The sequence below is a fragment of the Eschscholzia californica genome, unplaced genomic scaffold (genome assembly GCF_041429995.1).
Source record: "Eschscholzia californica isolate CP2 unplaced genomic scaffold, dmEscCali1.0.p SCAF_4, whole genome shotgun sequence".
Classification (NCBI taxonomy): Eukaryota; Viridiplantae; Streptophyta; class Magnoliopsida; order Ranunculales; family Papaveraceae; genus Eschscholzia; species Eschscholzia californica.
This window is the reverse complement of record NW_028238461.1, coordinates 20,036,543-20,056,880: the sequence shown is the minus strand read 5'-3', so window position 1 is coordinate 20,056,880 and position 20,338 is coordinate 20,036,543.

Genomic DNA, 20,338 nt, shown 5'->3' with positions numbered 1-20,338 from the left:
CAAATTGTTTAATTGCCTCATCAAAGCGAAGATTCCAGCTCTTAATTGCCTACTTCAATCTATAAATGGATCTTTGAAACTTGCATACTTTATCAGCATTGTCAGAGTCAACAAACCTTTCAGTTTGTAGCATGTACACGTAGTTTCCCCAATTCCCATAAAGGAAGATGATTTTGACATCAATTTTTCAATCTCGTAACATAATGAACGACAATTACCAGTATGATCCTAATTGACTTACGCATAGTAACTAGGGAGAAAGCCTCATCATAGTCTATACCATGAATTTGTGTGCAACCCTTAGCCACCAATCTAACTTTGAAAATTCTCATGTTTTCATCCTTGTCTGCTTTCACCTTGAAACTCCATTAGTATCCAATAGGCTTTGCCCCATCTCGTGAATCTATCAAGTTCTGAACTTAATTGTTAGACATGTACTCTATTTGAAATCTCATGGCTCCAAGTCAATTTTTAGAGTCTGGATCATTACAACTTCTTTCTAAGTACTAGGTTCATCATCTTAACAACACGAAATTTGTCTTCTGAGATAGATTTTTAAGCCCTCGTGACATACGAGAGACTGAAACAACTGGTCAAACACTCTCAACTATTTGAGAGTTTTCCTGTGAATCGAATTCAACCTGTATGGTAGACTCTCTATCCTGGGTCTCGAGGTCTTCTAAATCAGCCTTTAACTCTTGTTCTATAGTATTAGATGAGGTATTACACTCAACTATCGTCGTAACTAACTTAGGTAAAATAAATGTTAGTTTATTGCTCATATCAAACTTCTTCTGATTTTACATAACTCCCACTTGAAGTAGGTAAAGGATCATAGCTCCTGCCTGTTTCCGCCTAGTTCTATTTTCTTTTCTTATTGGACGCCCCAGAGGCTTTCACGTCTAGCACGTTGGCTTATTATACATTTTTCATATATCATTATATTCACTTTCTTCCAAACCTATATTCTCAAAATCTAAATTGCTAGCATTTCTAATGCCAAAATTACCACCATCACTCATGATTTAAACAACTATAAGAGAGAGGGCATGAGTAGAGACTTTGATTAGAAAGAATACGAATAACACGGACATTTTGAGACATTTTAAATGTCCCCAACCAATAACACAGACATTTGGGGACATTTAAAATGTCCCCAACCAATAACATAGGATTAGGAGGGACATTGCCATGTCCCTCCAAATCCCCAACCACTACCCCCCCCCCCCCCCCCCCCTTAGTATAATACTGAAGACATGTCACTTAGATAGTTGATAATATTTGAAAACTTTGCTGTCTTGAACAAACTCTAAAACAATTAACTAGGGGGTTAAAAACGAAAAGAAAACTCGCACTATGTACCTTTCAGGGAGCGCTATCAAAGTATAGTTGGCCAGAAGATAGTGGAGAATAAGAAAGAGAAAAGGAAAATAAGGTCAGGACTTTGGGGGCATAAAGAATAATTTCTGGGGAATAAATTCTCTAAGGGATTCATGTTTTTTTGTACATTTTTCGGAGCATATTTTTTTTACCCCAAAAATGAACTTAATCAAACATTGCCCCTAATCTTCATCTTCTCTATCACCTTCACCATCACAACTTCACACCACCACCATTCCAACCACCATTGACACTTCTTCTCTCTCGTCTCTTTTCCCCTCTCACTCACGGTTACCCTTTCTCTCTCTCTCTCTCTCTCTCTCTCTCTCTCTCTCTCTCTATCTCTCTCTCCTTTTCCCTCTATCTTTTTCCTCCATCAATAACTTAACAAACAATCAATCGATAACAATTTTTAATCATAAATAAGCTTAAGAAGATTACTTCAGTAGAGGTCAATCTACTTAACTACTTCATGCTACAGAGAGAGAGATATGAACATTAAGGAGCAATGTTTGATAAGTCAATTTTTGGTCTAAAAGAAGAATACACCATCTAAGTCAATGTTTATTGACTAAAGTCTTATGCTCCAAAAAATTTTCTTTAATCCCCCCGCAATCGAAAATAATAGGGAAAAAAAGAAAACCATAAGTAGTATGGAATGTTCCCCAAAAAAAAATTGTATTTTGGTTTGATGTCATTCAAACACTACTTTTGATTTTTGGATGAAGTCAAAGTTCTCAATCTTTTGTTGTGAAAAGAATATCAAAGATTAAGAAAGAATTATATCAGGATCTCGTTTATATTAAAAAGGAAAGATGGACCCTAAGGAATGTGTAAAGAAAGGGGAATGAAGAAGTAAGACTTGGAAAGAAAACATAGAAAGAAGATGAGGATGGATGAAGTAAAGAGTAGTAGGGTCATGACAGTGCAATAGCAAGTTCTTATTGATCATGAAAGGGTGTATTTGATGTAGGGCATGCACCATAGCTAGGCATGGAATTGAATTATTGATAAACCTATTATGATAAGAAGCAATGGTGGGGCGTTCCTAAAGTTTACTAACCCTTTCCTACTCTGTTAAGGTTCATATATAATATATCAAACATATATATGTCTTGTGGCTTTGGCCCTTCACATTTTGCTTTTCTGCCGGTTGACGTGGAGGATATCGTCTAATGAAACCTAAATAAATTGGTTTATGAGACCATAACCTACGTGTTAACAAGTCTTTATCTAATTCTGTTTGTAATTGGTGTCTGTATTTTTCAAAATTATAAATCCATTCAATGATGGATAATTTATAAAATAAAATAGTTTGATTTTTGTAATCTTTCCCAACTAGTCGTTAACATTTCGATTTAAGCAACAAAAAAAAGCAAAACTATAAGCTGATCCAATACTTAATATATTACTTTTAACTAAATGAAGATATTATAATACATTGCCTAAAGATCTTAGTTATATAATGTATTATAATATTCTTTAACTTTAAACAAATAACATTGATGATATCAAAGACAAAGGAGTTAGTTGAAAGCATTCTATTTTAGTTAATTTGATAGTATTTTTTTTTGTTGAAATGTAGTTAATTTTGATAGTAGGTCATCCAAAGATGAAGAGCTTCTCAAAATGGTCTCCTAAATGAATATTGAGGGGTTGGGTCATTGGTCCAAAAAGGGGGCCAAAATGAAAATCTCACCCAAAGTTGCCTAAAAATGTAAAGGAGGTCCAATGTGTCAGTTTGGGGGGTCAAAATTACGTAAAGGGCCCTTAGAAAATAAAGTATTTACCGTTCATGCCATCGAAAATTACAAAATTGCCATCGAAAATTCTCGGGAAACGATTTTTTTTCTGAAAAATAATCTGACAACCCGTCCATCATAATGTGTACTGTTCAGAAAATTACGGAACAGCCACCGAAAAATTCCCGGGAAACGCAATTTTTTTTGGTAAATTATTTTATTTACTGGAAATTTTTTTCTGTACTAGACATTTTTGCTGGGCGGGAATTTGAAATTTCGTAAAAAAATTTGAAAATTTGGGCGGGAATTTGAAATTTCGTTTGAAAATTTCAAAACTTCGAAAAAAAAAAAATTTGTGACCGGGAAATTATTTTATTTACTGGAAATTTTTTTCTGTACTAGACACTTTTGCTGGGCGGGAATTTAAAATTTTCAAAAAAATTTTAAAATTTGCCCGGGAATTTAAAATTTTCAAAAAAATTTGAAATTTTGGCCGGGAATTTGAAATTTCGTTTGAAAATTTCGAAAATTTCGAAAAAAAGATTTCGTTTGAAAATTTCAAAAAAATTTGAAAATTGGAATTTTTTGTGTACAGGAAATTATTTTATTTACCGAGAAGAGATGGTTTGCTGGGCGGGAATTTGAAATTTCGTTTGAAAATTTCAAATTTTCAAAAAATTTTGAAACTTTGAATTTTTCGTGTACTGGTAAATTATTTTATTTACCAGACATTTTTTTTTTTCAGGAAAACGTCAGCATGTCCCGTCCAAGGGCAAGAGGGGAATTAAAAAAAAAAACTGACATTTGGACCTGCAACTAATTTTTGGGCAAGAGTGGATTTTTTTTGGGTTTACCCCCCAGATTTTGGACTGTTGACTCAAAAATCCAATGAATATTGTGTCAATTTACTTTAACTTCTAATTTTATCTTTCTTTTTATGTTATTTCTTTTGCAAGAACTACCATTTCAGTGTGTTTTGCCTTAAAAATTCACCTGATATTGACTCGCTGGTTAAGAGGTTTCGACTTTGTCTATCTTTTACATTTCTCTTTTTCCTCTCGCAGCCGAGGGAGGGAGGAAGGGAGAAACTCATCCATATTTATAGCCCATTTTTCCTGAGCGTCGCGTGACCAGTGAGACAACTGAACCCTCCGACAATGCAATTAGGGAGATTAGATACACTAACATGTATTTGTTTGACTTCAGCAAATACTCATTACAAAAACGTGCAAAATTGTATTATTTGTGCGTTATGTGGACACGAATTACACGTAATGTTAATATTGACACAAACTAGTTGCCTTCATTAAGAAGGTTTTGGGCATCTATGTTTCTAAATATCTTTCGAATATAAATATCCCATCTACAAAAAAAGGATAAGCTGGCTTATATGATTGCTGCTTTATTTTTTTGTTTAGTTTATTGTTTTTGATGATTTTAATCATAACATTGATTAACTTTCACTAAACACTTGATCACTCTATATTCTAGAGGAATCAACCAAAAAGAGACAAAATGAATTAAGACGTATCTGGACTCCATTATATCACCAGGCATTCTCCTTTCTACCTTGTATTTAAAGCAACTTACAAACAAAATGTCACAAATTTGACTACTTGGAAGAGTCCTAATTGTTAGTTTGATCTACCCGAGTCGTAGTAACACACGAATCTTAACACTCCGTACAATGAATGTTTGTTGATTTGTAACTTGTAAGTGAACCCCTAATATTTTAATAACTAGGAACAGATAGCTCGTTATTGCATAGTTGGTGGAATGTGCGTATAGATAAAACGAGGATGAAAATCATTATCTCAAAAAAAAATTTAAAAATTGTAAGTTGTTCTATGCATCATTTGACTAGTTTTGACTAAATGATTTCAACGTGGGTCAGCTATGTTGTGAGAATGAGAAGATACCTAATTAAAATCACCCAACCACATACATATTTTTAGGTCAAAGTACTAAATGATTTTGTGAGATTGATGATGACCAAAGAGTAGGTGACCCATTTGTTCCCTAATAAGGGTGTTGGAGCCATCTTCACTTTGAAAAGAAAATGCATATGTGATTAGTGATCCCCACTTGCCCTAAAATATCAACTAGTACTAATATTTAATAATAGACCAAACCTTGCCACTGAAATAAATTCCAACTATCTTTTGTTCTATAATGTATGTCCTTCTATAATTATTGAGTCTTCCATTCCACTATTGAAGTCTAAAGGGTACCCCACTACACATACATCCATCAATCCATGGATCAACTTTTGAGAAATAATATTCTTTCAACTTTGGATAAAAAGTGTGTGTAAACATCAGAGTGGTAACTTTGTTCCTTCGAGGACTTATTTGGTTCTTTCTGAGTAACTTTGGATTTTTAAATAAATAAGTACTCATGACTAGATAACAAGTGGTAGTAGAATGGCGTCTACTAATGGATCACTCAATATTGTTCCATCATTATTTGGCACAAATGTAATGTTAAAGTAATCTTTATGTTTCATCAAAAAAAAAAAAAGTAATCTTTATGATTCTTCATCTATAAAGTCCAAATTTATGCTTGTAATTATTTTTACAAACTCTATATTTATTAATTAACAAGATCAATAAAGTCTACCTTATTGCAATTATCTTCATTGTTCTTGAGTGTAAATTTATGGGTTAATTCCGTTTTGGCCCCCGATTTGTGACCAACTGGCCGTTTTAGCCCCCATAAGTGTCCGGCAGTTCGTTTTGGCCCCAAAAAATTCCTAAATGGCCCCAAATGTTTTCCAACCTCCCAATTATACCCCCATGGCATTTCTGTAATTTATTTTTTTTCTTTTTCTTTGTCCACCTCATCTAACAATTGACACATCACTCTGTCCACCTCACCCTTCTTCTCCGGCGAAAGGTTGCCGGCCGGAATAAAAAATTCCGGCCGGCCACCTTTACCAAAATAAATTTTTTTTTTTTTTTTTATTTCTCTCTCTTCTTCATCTCCTTCTTTCTCTCTCTTCTTCATCTCCTTCTTTCTTTCTTCTTCTTTCTTTACCTCTCTCTCTCTCTAACCCTTCTATTTCTCTCTCTCTAACCCCTCTCTCTCTCTCCCTATAACTCCGGCGAAGGGGCGGAGCCCCTTCGCCGGAGAACCAGACCTTGAAGGTCTGGTTGGAAACCAGACCTTCAAGGTCTGGTTTGAAACCAGATTCGGTCTGGTTTCAAACCAGACCGAGATCTGGTTTCTACAACCAGATCCCGGTCTGGTTTGAAACCAGATCGGAATCTGGTTTCTTAGTTGAAACCAGATTCCGATCTGGTTTCAAACCAGACCGGGATCTGGTTGTAGAAACCAGATCTCGGTCTGGTTTGAAACCAGACCGAATCTGGTTTCAAACCAGACCTTGAAGGTCTGGTTGGAAACCAGACCTTCAAGGTCTGGTTCTCCGGCGAAGGGGCTCCGCCCCTTCGCCGGAGTTATAGGGAGAGAGAGAGAGGGGTTAGAGAGAGAGAAATAGAAGGGTTAGAGAGAGAGAGAGGTAAAGAAAGAAGAAGAAAGAAAGAAGAAGAAAGAAAGAAGGAGATGAAGAAGAAAGAAAGAAGGAGATGAAGAAGAGAGAGAAAGAAGGAGATGAAGAAGAGAGAGAATTTTTTTTTTTTTTTAAAAAGTGGCCGGCCGGAATTTTTTATTCCGGCCGGCAACATCCTGCCGGAGAAGAAGGGTGAGGTGGAGAGGAGGTGGTGTGGTGGAGGAGTGATAAGATGAGGTGGATGATAAAGAAAGGTGTGATGTGGTTTTTTTTTGTTTTTAACCTTTTTCACAAATAATTCTGTTTTGGCCCCCGAGGATAATTTCGTCAAAAATTTAGCCCTTGGGGCCAAAACGAACTGCCGGACACTTATGGGGGCTAAAACGGCCAGTTGGTCACAAATCGGGGGCCAAAACGGAATTAACCCTAAATTTATTGTTTTCACACGGGTACTACGAACATAGGGTTACTTTCCACAAGAACTTATTATCTCCATTAAAATTATCAATTTATTATAGTTTATGGCTGTCCAAAGATATGGTTGTCTAGATAATAAATTATTGTAGGTGCCTATAGGGTTGTCTTTGCCTGTTATACTAGTAATTGGATTGCAACCTATAATGGTCCAATTATATTCAAGGCTTTGGGTTGAAGACTTCATCAAGTCGGTTTTGTGTTGGCCGACTAACCATGCACCTCCTTCCTCTTTTAACCTCCTCATGCCACTATATATATATATAGATGCAATCTCCATGATGTTTCTACTTTTTTTTTTTTGTTGAACTGATATTTCTACTTGCTTTTTTTTTTTTTTTTTGATGAAGGATGTTTCTACTTACTTGAATTGGTTTTATTTTCTATAGTGTAAAAGAAAAGTAATAGATATTATAGTGTTGGGTAAAGTTGTTCTTTTAAGATCATAAGAGTTGTTATAATACTTCAATCTTCTTTCACCTCTGTCTATTTAAATTCATATCACGTTACCAGCACGAGTCTCTAGCCAGCTGAGAAGTTGTTATTTATTCGTTCTTTCAAGTCGAATAAATTAGGTGTTATTCTGTCGGTGAAGGTATAATATTTTTATTTCAAGATGTCTAATTTAGCTAGGCTGATTTTGTAGCTCTTGATATAACGGGTAAGAATTAGATGGAATGGGCAGTTGAAGCTAGACAAACTCAAAAATATAAAAATCTTCTAAATACTATCGTTGAAGGAAATAATGCAGATGAAATGTTACGGCTCATGCTTTAAATTTTCTTCGACGACACATACATGATGACCTGAAGTCAGAATACTTATATGTGGAATAGCCGTTAGCTTCATGGAATATATTAAAAGATAGGTATGATCACCTGAAGATGGTCATCCTTCCAAAAGCTCGAAATGATTTTATTAATCTCCGACTACAAGACTTTTCTTCTATTTCTGCTTACAATTCAAGTCTTTGTAAAATTGTTTCAAGACTAAAAGTGGGAGGTGATATTATCACTGATGAACATATGATTAATAAAACATTGAGTACGTTTCATGCCTCAGATATTGTCCTGCAGTCACAATACCAAGAGCGACGTTTCTCTGAATTCCCCCAGTTACTGACCTGTCTTCTGGTCAACAAAACAACCAGTTGTTGTCGCATAACCATGAATCTCGACCCACTGGGTCTGCACCTGTGCCTGAAGCACATGCAATATTATCAAATGATCATGGAAGGAAACAAAATTACAAAGGTAAACGTGATTCCGGAAGAAACCACCAACGTGGATCCCGCACGAACAAAAGGGAGAGAAACAGACAAACCCCTTACCACCGAAAGTGAGAAAAGGGAGAAAATTTGCAGAATTATGCAACAAAAAAACCTGATAAAGCAAAGATTAAGAATAATACCCCTCCTAAAGCTCGTGAAGAAGCTTGTAACCGTTGTGGCATGGAAGGTCACTGGTCCCGTACCTGTCGTATGGCAAATTGGTTGACCTATATCAAACATCTCTGAAACAAAGCTGCATCAGAGATGAACTCTATGGAGCTTGATCCACCATTGTGTGTTGGAGATTATCTCCCTGAATGAGTCGATCAAACAAATGATATGTTTAATATTACTGACTAGTGTATTATCTTTCCTAACTTTTATAATGTTATATTGTATTATGTAATATAACTTTTGGTTGTAAGATATTAGATATTAGCTTATCTATAATTGTAATAGTTTTTTTTTATTATCAATATTAAAAGTGTGGTTTGAATCTTATATTATATACTTTAATTTTATGAAAGGTATGGATTCCGGAAGAAACATATCTAAAAGTGGTGAAGATACCTGTCTAGCAGACAGTGGGACCAAAAATTCGATACTTCGAAATACAAAATATTTCACGACCTTAAAATTATTTGAGGCAAATGCGATTACTATCACCGGCTCATCAAGCCTTATAGAAGGCTCCGGAAGAGCTACTATAATATTATCTCGTGGTACTAAACTAATTATTGACGACGCTTTGTACTCGACCAGATCCCTGAAGAATTTGTTGAGCTTCAAAGACGTACGCTGAAATGGGTATCACGTCGAAACTGGGTCTGAAGATAATAAAGAATATTTATATATCACATCGAATATATCATGCCAGAAGCGTGTTCTAGAAAGACATGAAGCTCTTTCTTCTGGGTTATATCTTACAGAGATTAAAGCAGTTGAATCCTATGTCGTTGTCAACCTAAAGTTGCGCGATTCAAATACTTATAAGATTTGACATGATCTATTGGGATGCCCAGGCTCTACCATGATGAGTAGAATAATACAAAACTCTCAGGGACACCCTCTTCAGAACCAGAAGTTTTTGTGATTGATAGGGATTTTGCTTGCTCAGACTGTTCATTTAGAAAGTTTATTACTCGCCTGTCTCTGACAAAAGTACATATCGAATCTCCCAAATTTTTGGAAAGGACTCAAGATGATATATGTGGCCCTATACACCCGCAGTGTGGATCATTTAAATATTTTATGGTATTAATCGATGCATCAACTAGATGGTCTCATGTCAATCTGCTTTCGACTCAGAATCAGACGTTTGCAAAGTTACTGGCTCAGATAATTTGTTTACGAGTTCACTTTCCTCATCATCCGATTAAGTTGATTCGTCTAGATGGAGCAGGGTTGTCTTTACCTATTATACTGCCAATTAGATTGCAAAGTTTAATGGTCCAATTATATTCAAGGCGCTGAAGACTTCATCAAGTCGGTTTTGTGTTAGCCGACTAACCATGCACCTCCTTCATTTCTTAATCTCCTCATGTCACTATATATAGATGCTCTCTCCATGATATTTGTACTTACTTGAATTGGTTTTATTTTCTATAGTTAAAAGAGAGAAATAGTAATAGATATTATAGTGTTGGGTAAATTTGTTCTTCTAAGATCATAAGAGTTGTTATAATACTTCAATCTTCTTTCACCTCTGTCTAATTAAATTCATATCACAATTTCTTTTATCTTATTTTGTCTGTTAACCCTTCATCCCGAGTCTAGTCGGTTTTTATTGAATCTGGGTACCCAAAAACCCTTGATAGACACCCTAGAGGTCTCTCCGTTATCTATCATTGGTCGAGGGAAGAAACCCTTGTAGGTCTGCCGAAACCGTTGCCTCATTTTCCTTCCAGACTATTGAAATTCGTTCAAATGCCTTTTCTTCTCTAGGTTCCATCAAACATACCTAAGAGTTCCCATGTGACCTTGCTCGCTGCTCTAAGTCTGGAATTATTTTTGATGGGCCAACATTATTGCGATTGACGCTATTACTTATAATATCAAGGTGCCTATAGCAGTAATGTGGGTCGCCTATATACACCTAACAAATAATACTTGGACACTGGCTATTGTCTCCAAGAAAATCATTAGTTACGAATGGTTTGTAAAACTAAGTACCACTTAGACTATTTGATCAAACATCATAAATCTTGCCTCGTAATCAAAGGATACACCTAAACTGAAAAGCGTTGATTATCAAGACACTTTTGTACATGTTAGATTAGTAAGGGTCTATGATTTTTACCTCTTGCTTCTATACCGAGATGGTCTTTGGATCAATTACATGTGAATAATGTTTCCTCCAAATGATTTGGAAGAGGAGGCGTACATGATGAGTCCCCCTCGTTTTAGCCAAACAAAAGACGACACAGTTTTTCTATTAAACATAGGTCGCGGTTTTGGGGAATAAAAAAAAATCTCTGAGGAATAAGGATTTTGTCAATATTCAGGGACGTACTTTTTTTGTAGTCCAAAAGTTGACTTGATTAAACGTTGCCCCCTAATCTCTTTTTTCCCCCCTCCCTCTTTCTCTATAAACTTATGAATATCTTTGTACATTGATTACAGCTCAACCCAAAATCCTAATATATCATATATATATATATATATATATATATATATATATATATATATATATTATACAAAGCACAATGGTGTTTTTTGAGCTCGGCCGTAGATTTATCTCAGAGATATTCGTGTTCGTTGGATTTTCATCAAATACAGTTTTACATATTTCAGTAATTAAATACTATCTCAAAGGTTATTTATGTCTTTTATCAACAACCTCCTTTTACCTCCAAAACCAACCCCACATACATAACCACGAATTTATCTCATATACAACCAAAACTAGCAAATTTTTCTCTCACCTAAAACTACTCGAATATATCCAACCTCATTAACTTCTCCCACTAATTAAGTAACTTCTTAAAATAACTACTCAAAAATCTTATCTAATCTCTCTCCAGTGACATTTTAAAATAATTTTTGCAACAAAAAAAACATTCTAAAATAACTTCTCCATAGTTACCATATATTCTTTAGTTATCTTTTTTTCGTTTTAAATTTCAAAACTGACATTTTCCATTAATCTCTCCCACTACTTTTCTTAGTTTTGATAATTGATTTATGATTTTCATTTGCTGGTTTAGATAACATTGCTTCCATTGCTCCACAGGTGCAGGTTTAAATCAGTCATATTTCATCCATATTTTGAGAGAAAAAGGTGCTAAATGGTTAACTTTACAAAAACTGTATCTCCTTTGTTAGATTTACTTCATCAACATCAGAGACTGTTTATTAGATTTACCTATTCAAGTTTTATTAGATTTTCCTGTTTTACAGGACATTAAGTTTAGATTTACCTATTCAAGTTTGATTCTACTCTTATTTCGGACTAATTTTGTTTCTTACTAAATTTATTCAGCTTCAATGTAGTCTTGCTGTCGAAGTATTCGAAGAAATGTCTGTATCAAATTTCGCATCAAGGGCGAGAATTATTTTCAACAACAAAAAAAGAGAGGAAAAACAATTACAATAAGAAATGAAGAGAGTGCAAGTAATGGATACTGTAAAGATACTGTTAGAGGAATGTTATTGAAAAGAAACATGTGTTTCCTTATTATTTTTGTGTAGTTTACTATTTTTACTTCTCTTAAAAGAAAATTGTTCATGTTAGTATTATTTATATACAGCTCAATGTTATTTAAACAAAAGGTTATCAAGGTCATTTAACATATTTATCCTCAGAAGTGGTCGTGGGTGAAGTGAAGATCCTTATTCAATTTTTCCTCTCTCTCTAACCGACTTCCACTTTCCATAACTCCTTATTCAATTATCTCAACTAAAATTACCCAGATGCAAATCGAATCCGTTTATCACTCAGAGATCCTCATTCAGTTATTTTCTCTCTCCCTAATCGGCTTCCACTATCTCTATATCTTTCTTAAAACCAATGTTTCGTGGATATAGAAAATTCGTATAACTATCTTACCCTAAATTAACTGAAGTAAAATTATCCAGATCCAAACCCAATCCGATTATCACTCACAACTGAAGTAAAATCACCCAATCTTCTCCCTAGGAAAGTTATAAATACAGAACAATATCGAATCTTTTGCAAGAATGAAAGAAGATGAGAGTAAAAGTTGTATGGAGTTATTCGAGGAGAGTAAATTTATTGAAAATATACATGTAATTCTTTATTATTCTGTATTGTTTTCTTGCCACATTTGTTGTTATTTTTCAGTAATTTTCTCTTCTTTTTCTTTGTTGCAAGTGCAATTTTATCTCTATCAAGTGTACCTATGTTTACTATTTTTTGTTTGTTCAATTAATGAGAGGTTGCCATATTTCATGTTTCTCATGATAGTTAATTTAAAAGAAATCAATCCAAGGTCTCTAATTCTTTTTAGTTTTTCTACTTCTTTAATAGTTTTCTTTTTGTGTAATATTTATGTAACTGTAAATAATTGTTTCTTTCTAAATTTATTTCATTGTTCATGTTTCTCTCATTGTCATGTGAATTTTAAGTCATTTTAAGAGTTAGGCATGAAAATATTTAAGTGTAAAAGAAAAAAATGTCTCTCTACATGCCTATCTCTATTGCAACGAAAAAAATGTCTCTCTACATTTTATGTATTGAATTTGTAATTAATTTTTAATTTTTTATGTTCTTTGAAATTACAGGAGAGCGCTACAATGTATTGAATATCAAGTAAGACAAAAGATGGTCTTCCTTTTCTTTTTAAGTGTACTATAGGTCGATTGAATTTTATTTTTCTTTGATTAATGCCTTGGATGAGTAATTTCAAAGTTAAAATGAAGTTAGAGTGTTTTACTTCAGATAAGATTTTCCACCATTTCTACTACTAAAGAAAAGTATTTCTTTTTTTCCACACATGGTAGTTGGTTATACCTTCATATAACTAGGTGTCCACCGCGCCCGTAGTAGATCCCTTTTGGCTAACGCCGTTGTTAGTCAACATGTAGAAATATGTGGCAAGTGAATCTCCCCGTCGCGGTGGAACACGTCGTAGTGGTACGTTTTTGTCTGGGTCGTGCAAACACCTAAGCATGTATGTAACGCGATATTTATTTCACATGGACCGAAGAGGTAGCAATGGTGGTCGGAATAGTGGTGGTGGAAAGTTGTGGCGGTGAAGATTATAAAGAAGATGAAGATTATGAGTCAATGTTTGATTAAGTGAGTTTTTGGACCAAAATAAAATATTTCCCCGAGAATGTACAAAAAAACATGGATTCTCTAGAGAATTTATTTCCCGGAGATTATTCTTTATTCCCCAAAGTCGCGGCCTAAACATATCATTATATAGTCTTTTCACTTAAGGGCTGAAGGTTTTTCTCAGTCTTTGTATATCCACTTTCTTTTTAGCTTTTGTTTATGGTCCAACATCAATTTATGTCATTACCTACGTCGACGATATCATCATTAAGTGGCAATGATAACAACGATATCATCATCATGTCAGCTAATCATTCAAACTCCTTGATCGATTCGTATGGATGCGACAATTCGAGTTCAATGATATACAAAAGAGACCTTCGATCACGGGATTCTTCTTTCAATTCTAGTTTATTAATCGTTCCTGATTCACTTACTCGGATTGGGTCAGTTGTCTTCCTACTCGTCGTTCGACCACTGACTATTTTACAATGCTTGGTCTGAGTCCATTGTCATGCCGTTCAAAGAAACAACCAACGATTTTTTGCTCCTATGCTGAAGCAAAATAACACACTCTTGCTTCTCCCACTACTGATCTTCAATATTTGAGATTTCTTCTTCAGGATCTCCGCATTGACATTCTAGAACTTTTCCAGTTTTTGTGTGACAAAACGACTTTGCGGTCCAGTTTTTCATGAACGTAGTGAGCAGATCGATCTTGATTGCCACTTCATTGGTGAGAAATTTGAAGTTGGTCATATAATTCAGATTTAACACATTCGCTTCGCTAGTCAGGTAGTCGATACTTTCACCAAGCCACTTGGTTATGACTAATTTCATTTGTTGCTTTCGAAGTTGGGTTTAACTCAGATTCCCTATCATGCTCCAACTTTTTGGGGTTTTAAGTAATGGTGGGTCCTCCATGTAGCCCATATGTCAAGCAAAAAAAGATCTCTTTTGGAGTTTTCTTAAATCTTATGTTTCTACTAGGGTATATCCCGTGCTCTAAGCCACAGACAGTTGTATCAATCAAATGTAACGAAATTTTATTGTTATATTCTGGATACCCTCATTTTGTTGTATTATTTTTTTTTTTTTTCCTTTTTCTTAACTTAGTTATTATTTTATTGAGAGAGAGAGAGAGATTTTAATTTATTTATTTTTAACTCTTGAAATTTATTTTGTTTCTTTTTTCTTAAATTAATTATTTTGTTTCTAAGAAGGATACGGTTATTATTTTTTAAATAGGTAACTTTATCTCTACGAAGGACTATATTTTAAATTTTGAGAAGGACTTCTAGACAATATCCTTTATTAAATAAGGGTGTTTGTCTCAGTCAGCGTTTTCCCTTCTGTTTTATTATATAGATATTTGCTCCAAATTTATGTAAACTTCATCTGATCATCTTCATGTACAAAGCCCTAGTTTAAGCTCTATATATGTTCATTAATAAAATAAATAAAGTCTTCTTTTCTTTGTCTCAATTACCGTCTTTATTGTTCTGAGTCCACGTTATAATTTGCTCATGTAATTTCTGACACAGAAGTTTTAAGAGACGAAGATAGAGGAAAAAAAGACAGAAATGAGAAGGTGTTGACTTTGGTAGAAATACTTTCAGCAATAGACAAATTTGGTTGGTTTTACAGTTGCAAACTCTTGTTAATGGCCACGGCTTTGGGGAATAAAAAAAAATCTCTGCGGGAATAAAAATTCTCTACAAAATTGGTCAACCGAGATTGACTTTTTTGTATATCTATTTGTTGTTATAGGGCTCCCAATTTTAGAGTTAAACAAAACTAAATTTTTAGAAGATCCTATAAACGAATTTAGAAAGAACTTTTATAAATTTAAGCAAAATCTTTCTAGGGTTTGAAACCCTAAACTCTTTCCAAGTTTCTTCTTTTCTTCATCTTATTTTTCAAAGCTTTGTTTTCTTCTAATCACTAAACCCTAAAAATATAGGAGAACAACTTAATATGTTTAGAAGTGAATATGTTTTAGGATTTCAAAATTAATTGATTTTTAGGGTTTATAATGTGTTTATCTTGGGGAGGATTAATGGAGGAAGAAACTTGTTTTGAACATCCCATGGAAGATGTATTAAGAATTTCAAAATATTTTGTTTGATAATTTCTAGGATTTAGAATGTTTTTTCCTCTTTATCTCTCTAACTTTGTTGTTGATTTTAGAGAAATAAGGTTAGTATGTATTTGAGATTTGGGGAAAATAAGTATTAAGAATTTCAAAATATTTTGTTTGATGATTTACAGTTGCAAACTCTTGTTAATAAAGTTCACGAGAAAAGTAGAAATATAGTGTTCACTGCATAGAGACGCCTTCTCAGATCCCACCTTCTTTGTAAGAAAACCGATGTGACCATTCACGGGCTTTGGGTTAGAAATTATGGGCCCCCGTCAGTGGCCCCTTTAATTCCAAACCAAACCCATCTAACTTTTGGCTTAGAAGGGGCGCCTACAGTACAAATAACAGTGCCAGCAATTCCCACGTTGGTCTTTTTTTTCTTAAGGATATAGACTCAGCTACTCAAGTGTTATTACATCGATACATCATGAACATATTACATCATGAATAGAATTGGGATCTATAATAGATGTTAAATTTTTTCTCTCGCTCAAGTGTTTTTGTTCAAGTGTTATACGGTATGAATAACAAAAAGGAAAATACAATATATCTAAAACTTCTCATACGCCATTCCTACCTATTAAAGTGTTAGCCCAGCAATGGACTAAGATTGGCTACTTTTTTTTTTTTGAAATGAACTCCTGGAGTCATTATAGTACATTTCATTTCATGACCATGATCCGTATTATAAGAAGTAATATACATATATACAACATAAATTGAATAAATCATCAACAAAGACATTTTGAACCCCAAAGACCAGAACGTTTAAGACCATCTTGTGGGAATAGTTCCAGTGACAATCGAACCTGAAATCTTCAAGTTCTTCAGGTTCTGGATTGGTGTCCAACAACCACGTCAAGAAGTAGTGGACATCATTTGGACTTTCAAGAGTCCAAACATATCGTAATATTATGGGAAATTTTACATGGACCGGAAGTTTTAATTATACACAAGATCGTGTGGCTAATTTTCTTCTTGTTTAAGTGCTACAACGGTTCTCAAAATAAAACAAGATCGTATGGCTAATATTACTTATTCAAAGCACCAACTTAGCAATGGACCAAAATTAGCCATTTGGACTTGTGAGAGTCCTCAAATTATCCTAATATTATAGAAAATTTTGTATGTACAGTATGTTCTCGCTATACACACCGTCTAGTGGCTGAATCGCCCTCTTGTTTAAACATTAGTGTCGTGAATAACAAAAAGTAATGCGTGATACATATAAAATGTCCGGTACACCATTCTTACGTGTAAAAGCGTTAGTCTAGCAACGGACTAAATTGGACATGATCTCAACTTTCACTACAAAGATTGTGCTGCTAGTTTAAGCTAAAAATATCTCATTTATGCTTTTTACAACAATGTACCAAATAAACTTAATTTAATTCCAATGAAGAGCGAAATAACCTACAACAATTTCTTCCTATAATGTTGCCAGTGGCGTTATCAAGATTTTCAGGACCTGTTGCGAATTTTTTTTCAGGACCTTTCTTATGATGTGAGAACGAGAAAAAAATACAAGTGATATAATAGATGAATATTTAAATAATTTGTCTGGAGGATTTTTTTCATAAAATATCATGAAATACATATGTTTATGTAAAAAAAAAACACTACTATCTAAATTGTTACAAACTTTCAAACTATATAAACCATATTCAATGTGAAAACAAATCATCTCTCTATTTGAAAGTTGCAAATTTTATAAATTAAAACAAATACTAACATAAATTAAGCTTGACACAAAATTAGATAGAAAACAATATTCTATTGCATAAAAAAATTATCATGAAAACATAGAAAGTATGTATACTAGGGAGATAAGACATGGAAACCTATTACATATTAGAGTGAGAAAAAGAGAGGTAGTAATTAAAAATTAGAGACGGGAGCGACCTTTAGAATATCAACACAGACCACGAATTCATTAAAGTGAACTTTGTATTTTGGGTATGGGGCACCTGTAGAAGCTGGAACATTTAAAATGGCGTCGGACGCTTATGGAGACTAGATAGAACGTAGAAAAAAAAGACTTGGTAGCCTTTAGAATATCTATGAGGAGGGTTATGAAATTATAAAACTAGGCCTTTTATTTACTAAATGGGGGCACCTACAGAATCTGGAATGTATGAAAACTTTATAGTGACATGGCTGCAGGTTGGCCATAAAATTTGAAACTTAATAAAACAAATAAAAAGGAATGTATACTAGGGAGATAATACATGGAAACCTATTACATATTAGAGTAAAAAAAAGAGAGGTAATAATTAAAAATTAGAGACTGGAGCGGCCTTAGAATATTAACTCGGATCATGAATTCATTAAAGTGAACTTTGTAATTTGGGTATGGGGCACCTATAGAACCTGGAACATTTAAAATGGCGTCGGATGCTTATGGACACTAGATAGAACGTAGAAAAAAGAGACTTGGTAGCATTTAGAATATCCATGATGAGGGTTATGAAATTATAAAACTAGGCATTTTATTTACTAAATGGGGGCACCTACAGAAACTGGAATGTATGAAAACTTTATAGTGACATGCCTGCAGGTTGGCTATAAAATTTGAAACTTAATAAAACAAATAAAAAAGAATGTAAGGTTAGGAAAGGGTTTCGAACTTGGGACCTCTCTCACGTAGGATGGGTTAGGAACCATCTAAGCTGTGCACAATGTTGTTATACAAGCTGGCCCGTAATATAAAAGTTTTTTCTTTACTATAGCCAAAAATGGGGCCTTTGAACTCACCAGAACAAAAAAACGCTCCCTCTCTCTCTCTCTCTCTCTCTCTCTCTCTCTCTCTCTCTCTCTCTCTCCCCATAACCACTCAACAGAGATCTAGTAGATATTTGCTTCTCCGGCGAAGGGTCTTCCCTTCGCTGAATCTCCTTTTCGTTTCTTGATAAAGGTTGTTTCTTTGTTGGTCTTTTTGTTGATCTTTAGGATCTTTTTGTTGTCTTCTTTTTGTTTTCATGATCGAGTGTTTGGCCATAGAAAATCATTGGGAGTTTCTTCAACAACTTACAACTTTCTCCACCGATGCACCGGAACCAGTCATAGGCTCATAGCCCAAAATTCATCCCACGAAGTTTCAATCCGTAAACTACACACGTTGTGGTTTTTAGTTCTCTTCATAACATTTTGTAGTAGAAGACTCAAGTTGCTGCAACTAATGGAAGAAACCACCGACAATGCTAAAAAGAACTCATAATTGGCAAGGAAAAAATACAATACAAAGAGAATTTCGTACTTTTCCATTCAGGGAGGCGGGGACTCGATTTACACACCGACGGTTGACGGCGACAGTTGACGGCGATGATTGAGGCGGAAGGTTGACGGCGACGGTTGACGGCGAAAAGGGAAGAAGGTGGAAGAAGCAGCGATTAGAAAACCACCCATAGATGGGCGTGGTGACTGCACCAGAAAAGCAACCCACTAATTGGACCAGGCAGCTCTAGAGGCACCCCAAGTGGCCATAACTTGACTTGTTTGTCTGTATTGGTTGTGTCTTTGTTTTTCAACTTCATGATGTAATTATAATTAGTGTTTTGGCCTTTAAATGAAGTTTGATTAAAAAAAATGGAGCCCTTGGATAGAGGGGGGCCAGTGCCGCCTCACCGGTTGCACCCCCTCACCCACGCCCCTCAATGTTGCATTAACCCACACTGTAAATCTGGTTGAAGGATAACGAGATAGTCTCGTAGCTTTATCTAACATATATTTTCCTACCTCCAAAAAATTGTGATTGTGGATTTGTTGGAAATAAATACATTTTATTCTACCAAACACACAACTGATTCAACATTAATTACTTACTAAATCTATATATTTTACTTTTCTAATTATAATAATTCCTCCTATATTTGTGTAAGTTTATAATAATGGTAAATATAAAGGGCGTTTCATTCGAAAGACGTTTATAATAGTATATTAGGACATCAGGTATCTTTAACAAAAAAAAAAGAGCATTAGGTATCACTACTAACCATAGAAAATTGAGAATTTGACATATTTTGCACACTTTTATTTTTTTTTGTTGAAAGGATGCACACTTACTTTTAGACATAAGCAAAAAAACAAAGACCTCACTATTAATATACACTGCTTTGTTATTTCAACAAAAAAAATGTACATTGTTTTGTCGAACATTTTGTAAGTCTGTCATTCTTATGTAGACATTTCAGTTCATAAAACAAACTCAAAATATGTTTATATAAACCATCTAAATGACGTGGTCTTTGTCATCTGCACCATATTTAAATTCTAAAAACAACTAATAGAATTATTGATTATTACGTAAAAATAGAATCATATTGTCAACACTTGGTTGCCCAAGTGGTTGATATTGTTTACAGAAATTCAAAAACTCTTGAGGTCTCAGGTTCCATTTTCAGAGGAGGTGAAATCCATAGTTATTGAATTTTTTTTTTTTTTTTTTGAGAATTCGACTACGATCTACGTTAGTCGTTACAAGGAATTGATGCATCATGAAGATGTAAAAAGCACGATAACCGCCTAATTAAACCAAGAATGAAAGAGGTTTAAATAACCGCCTAATTAAACCAAGAATGAA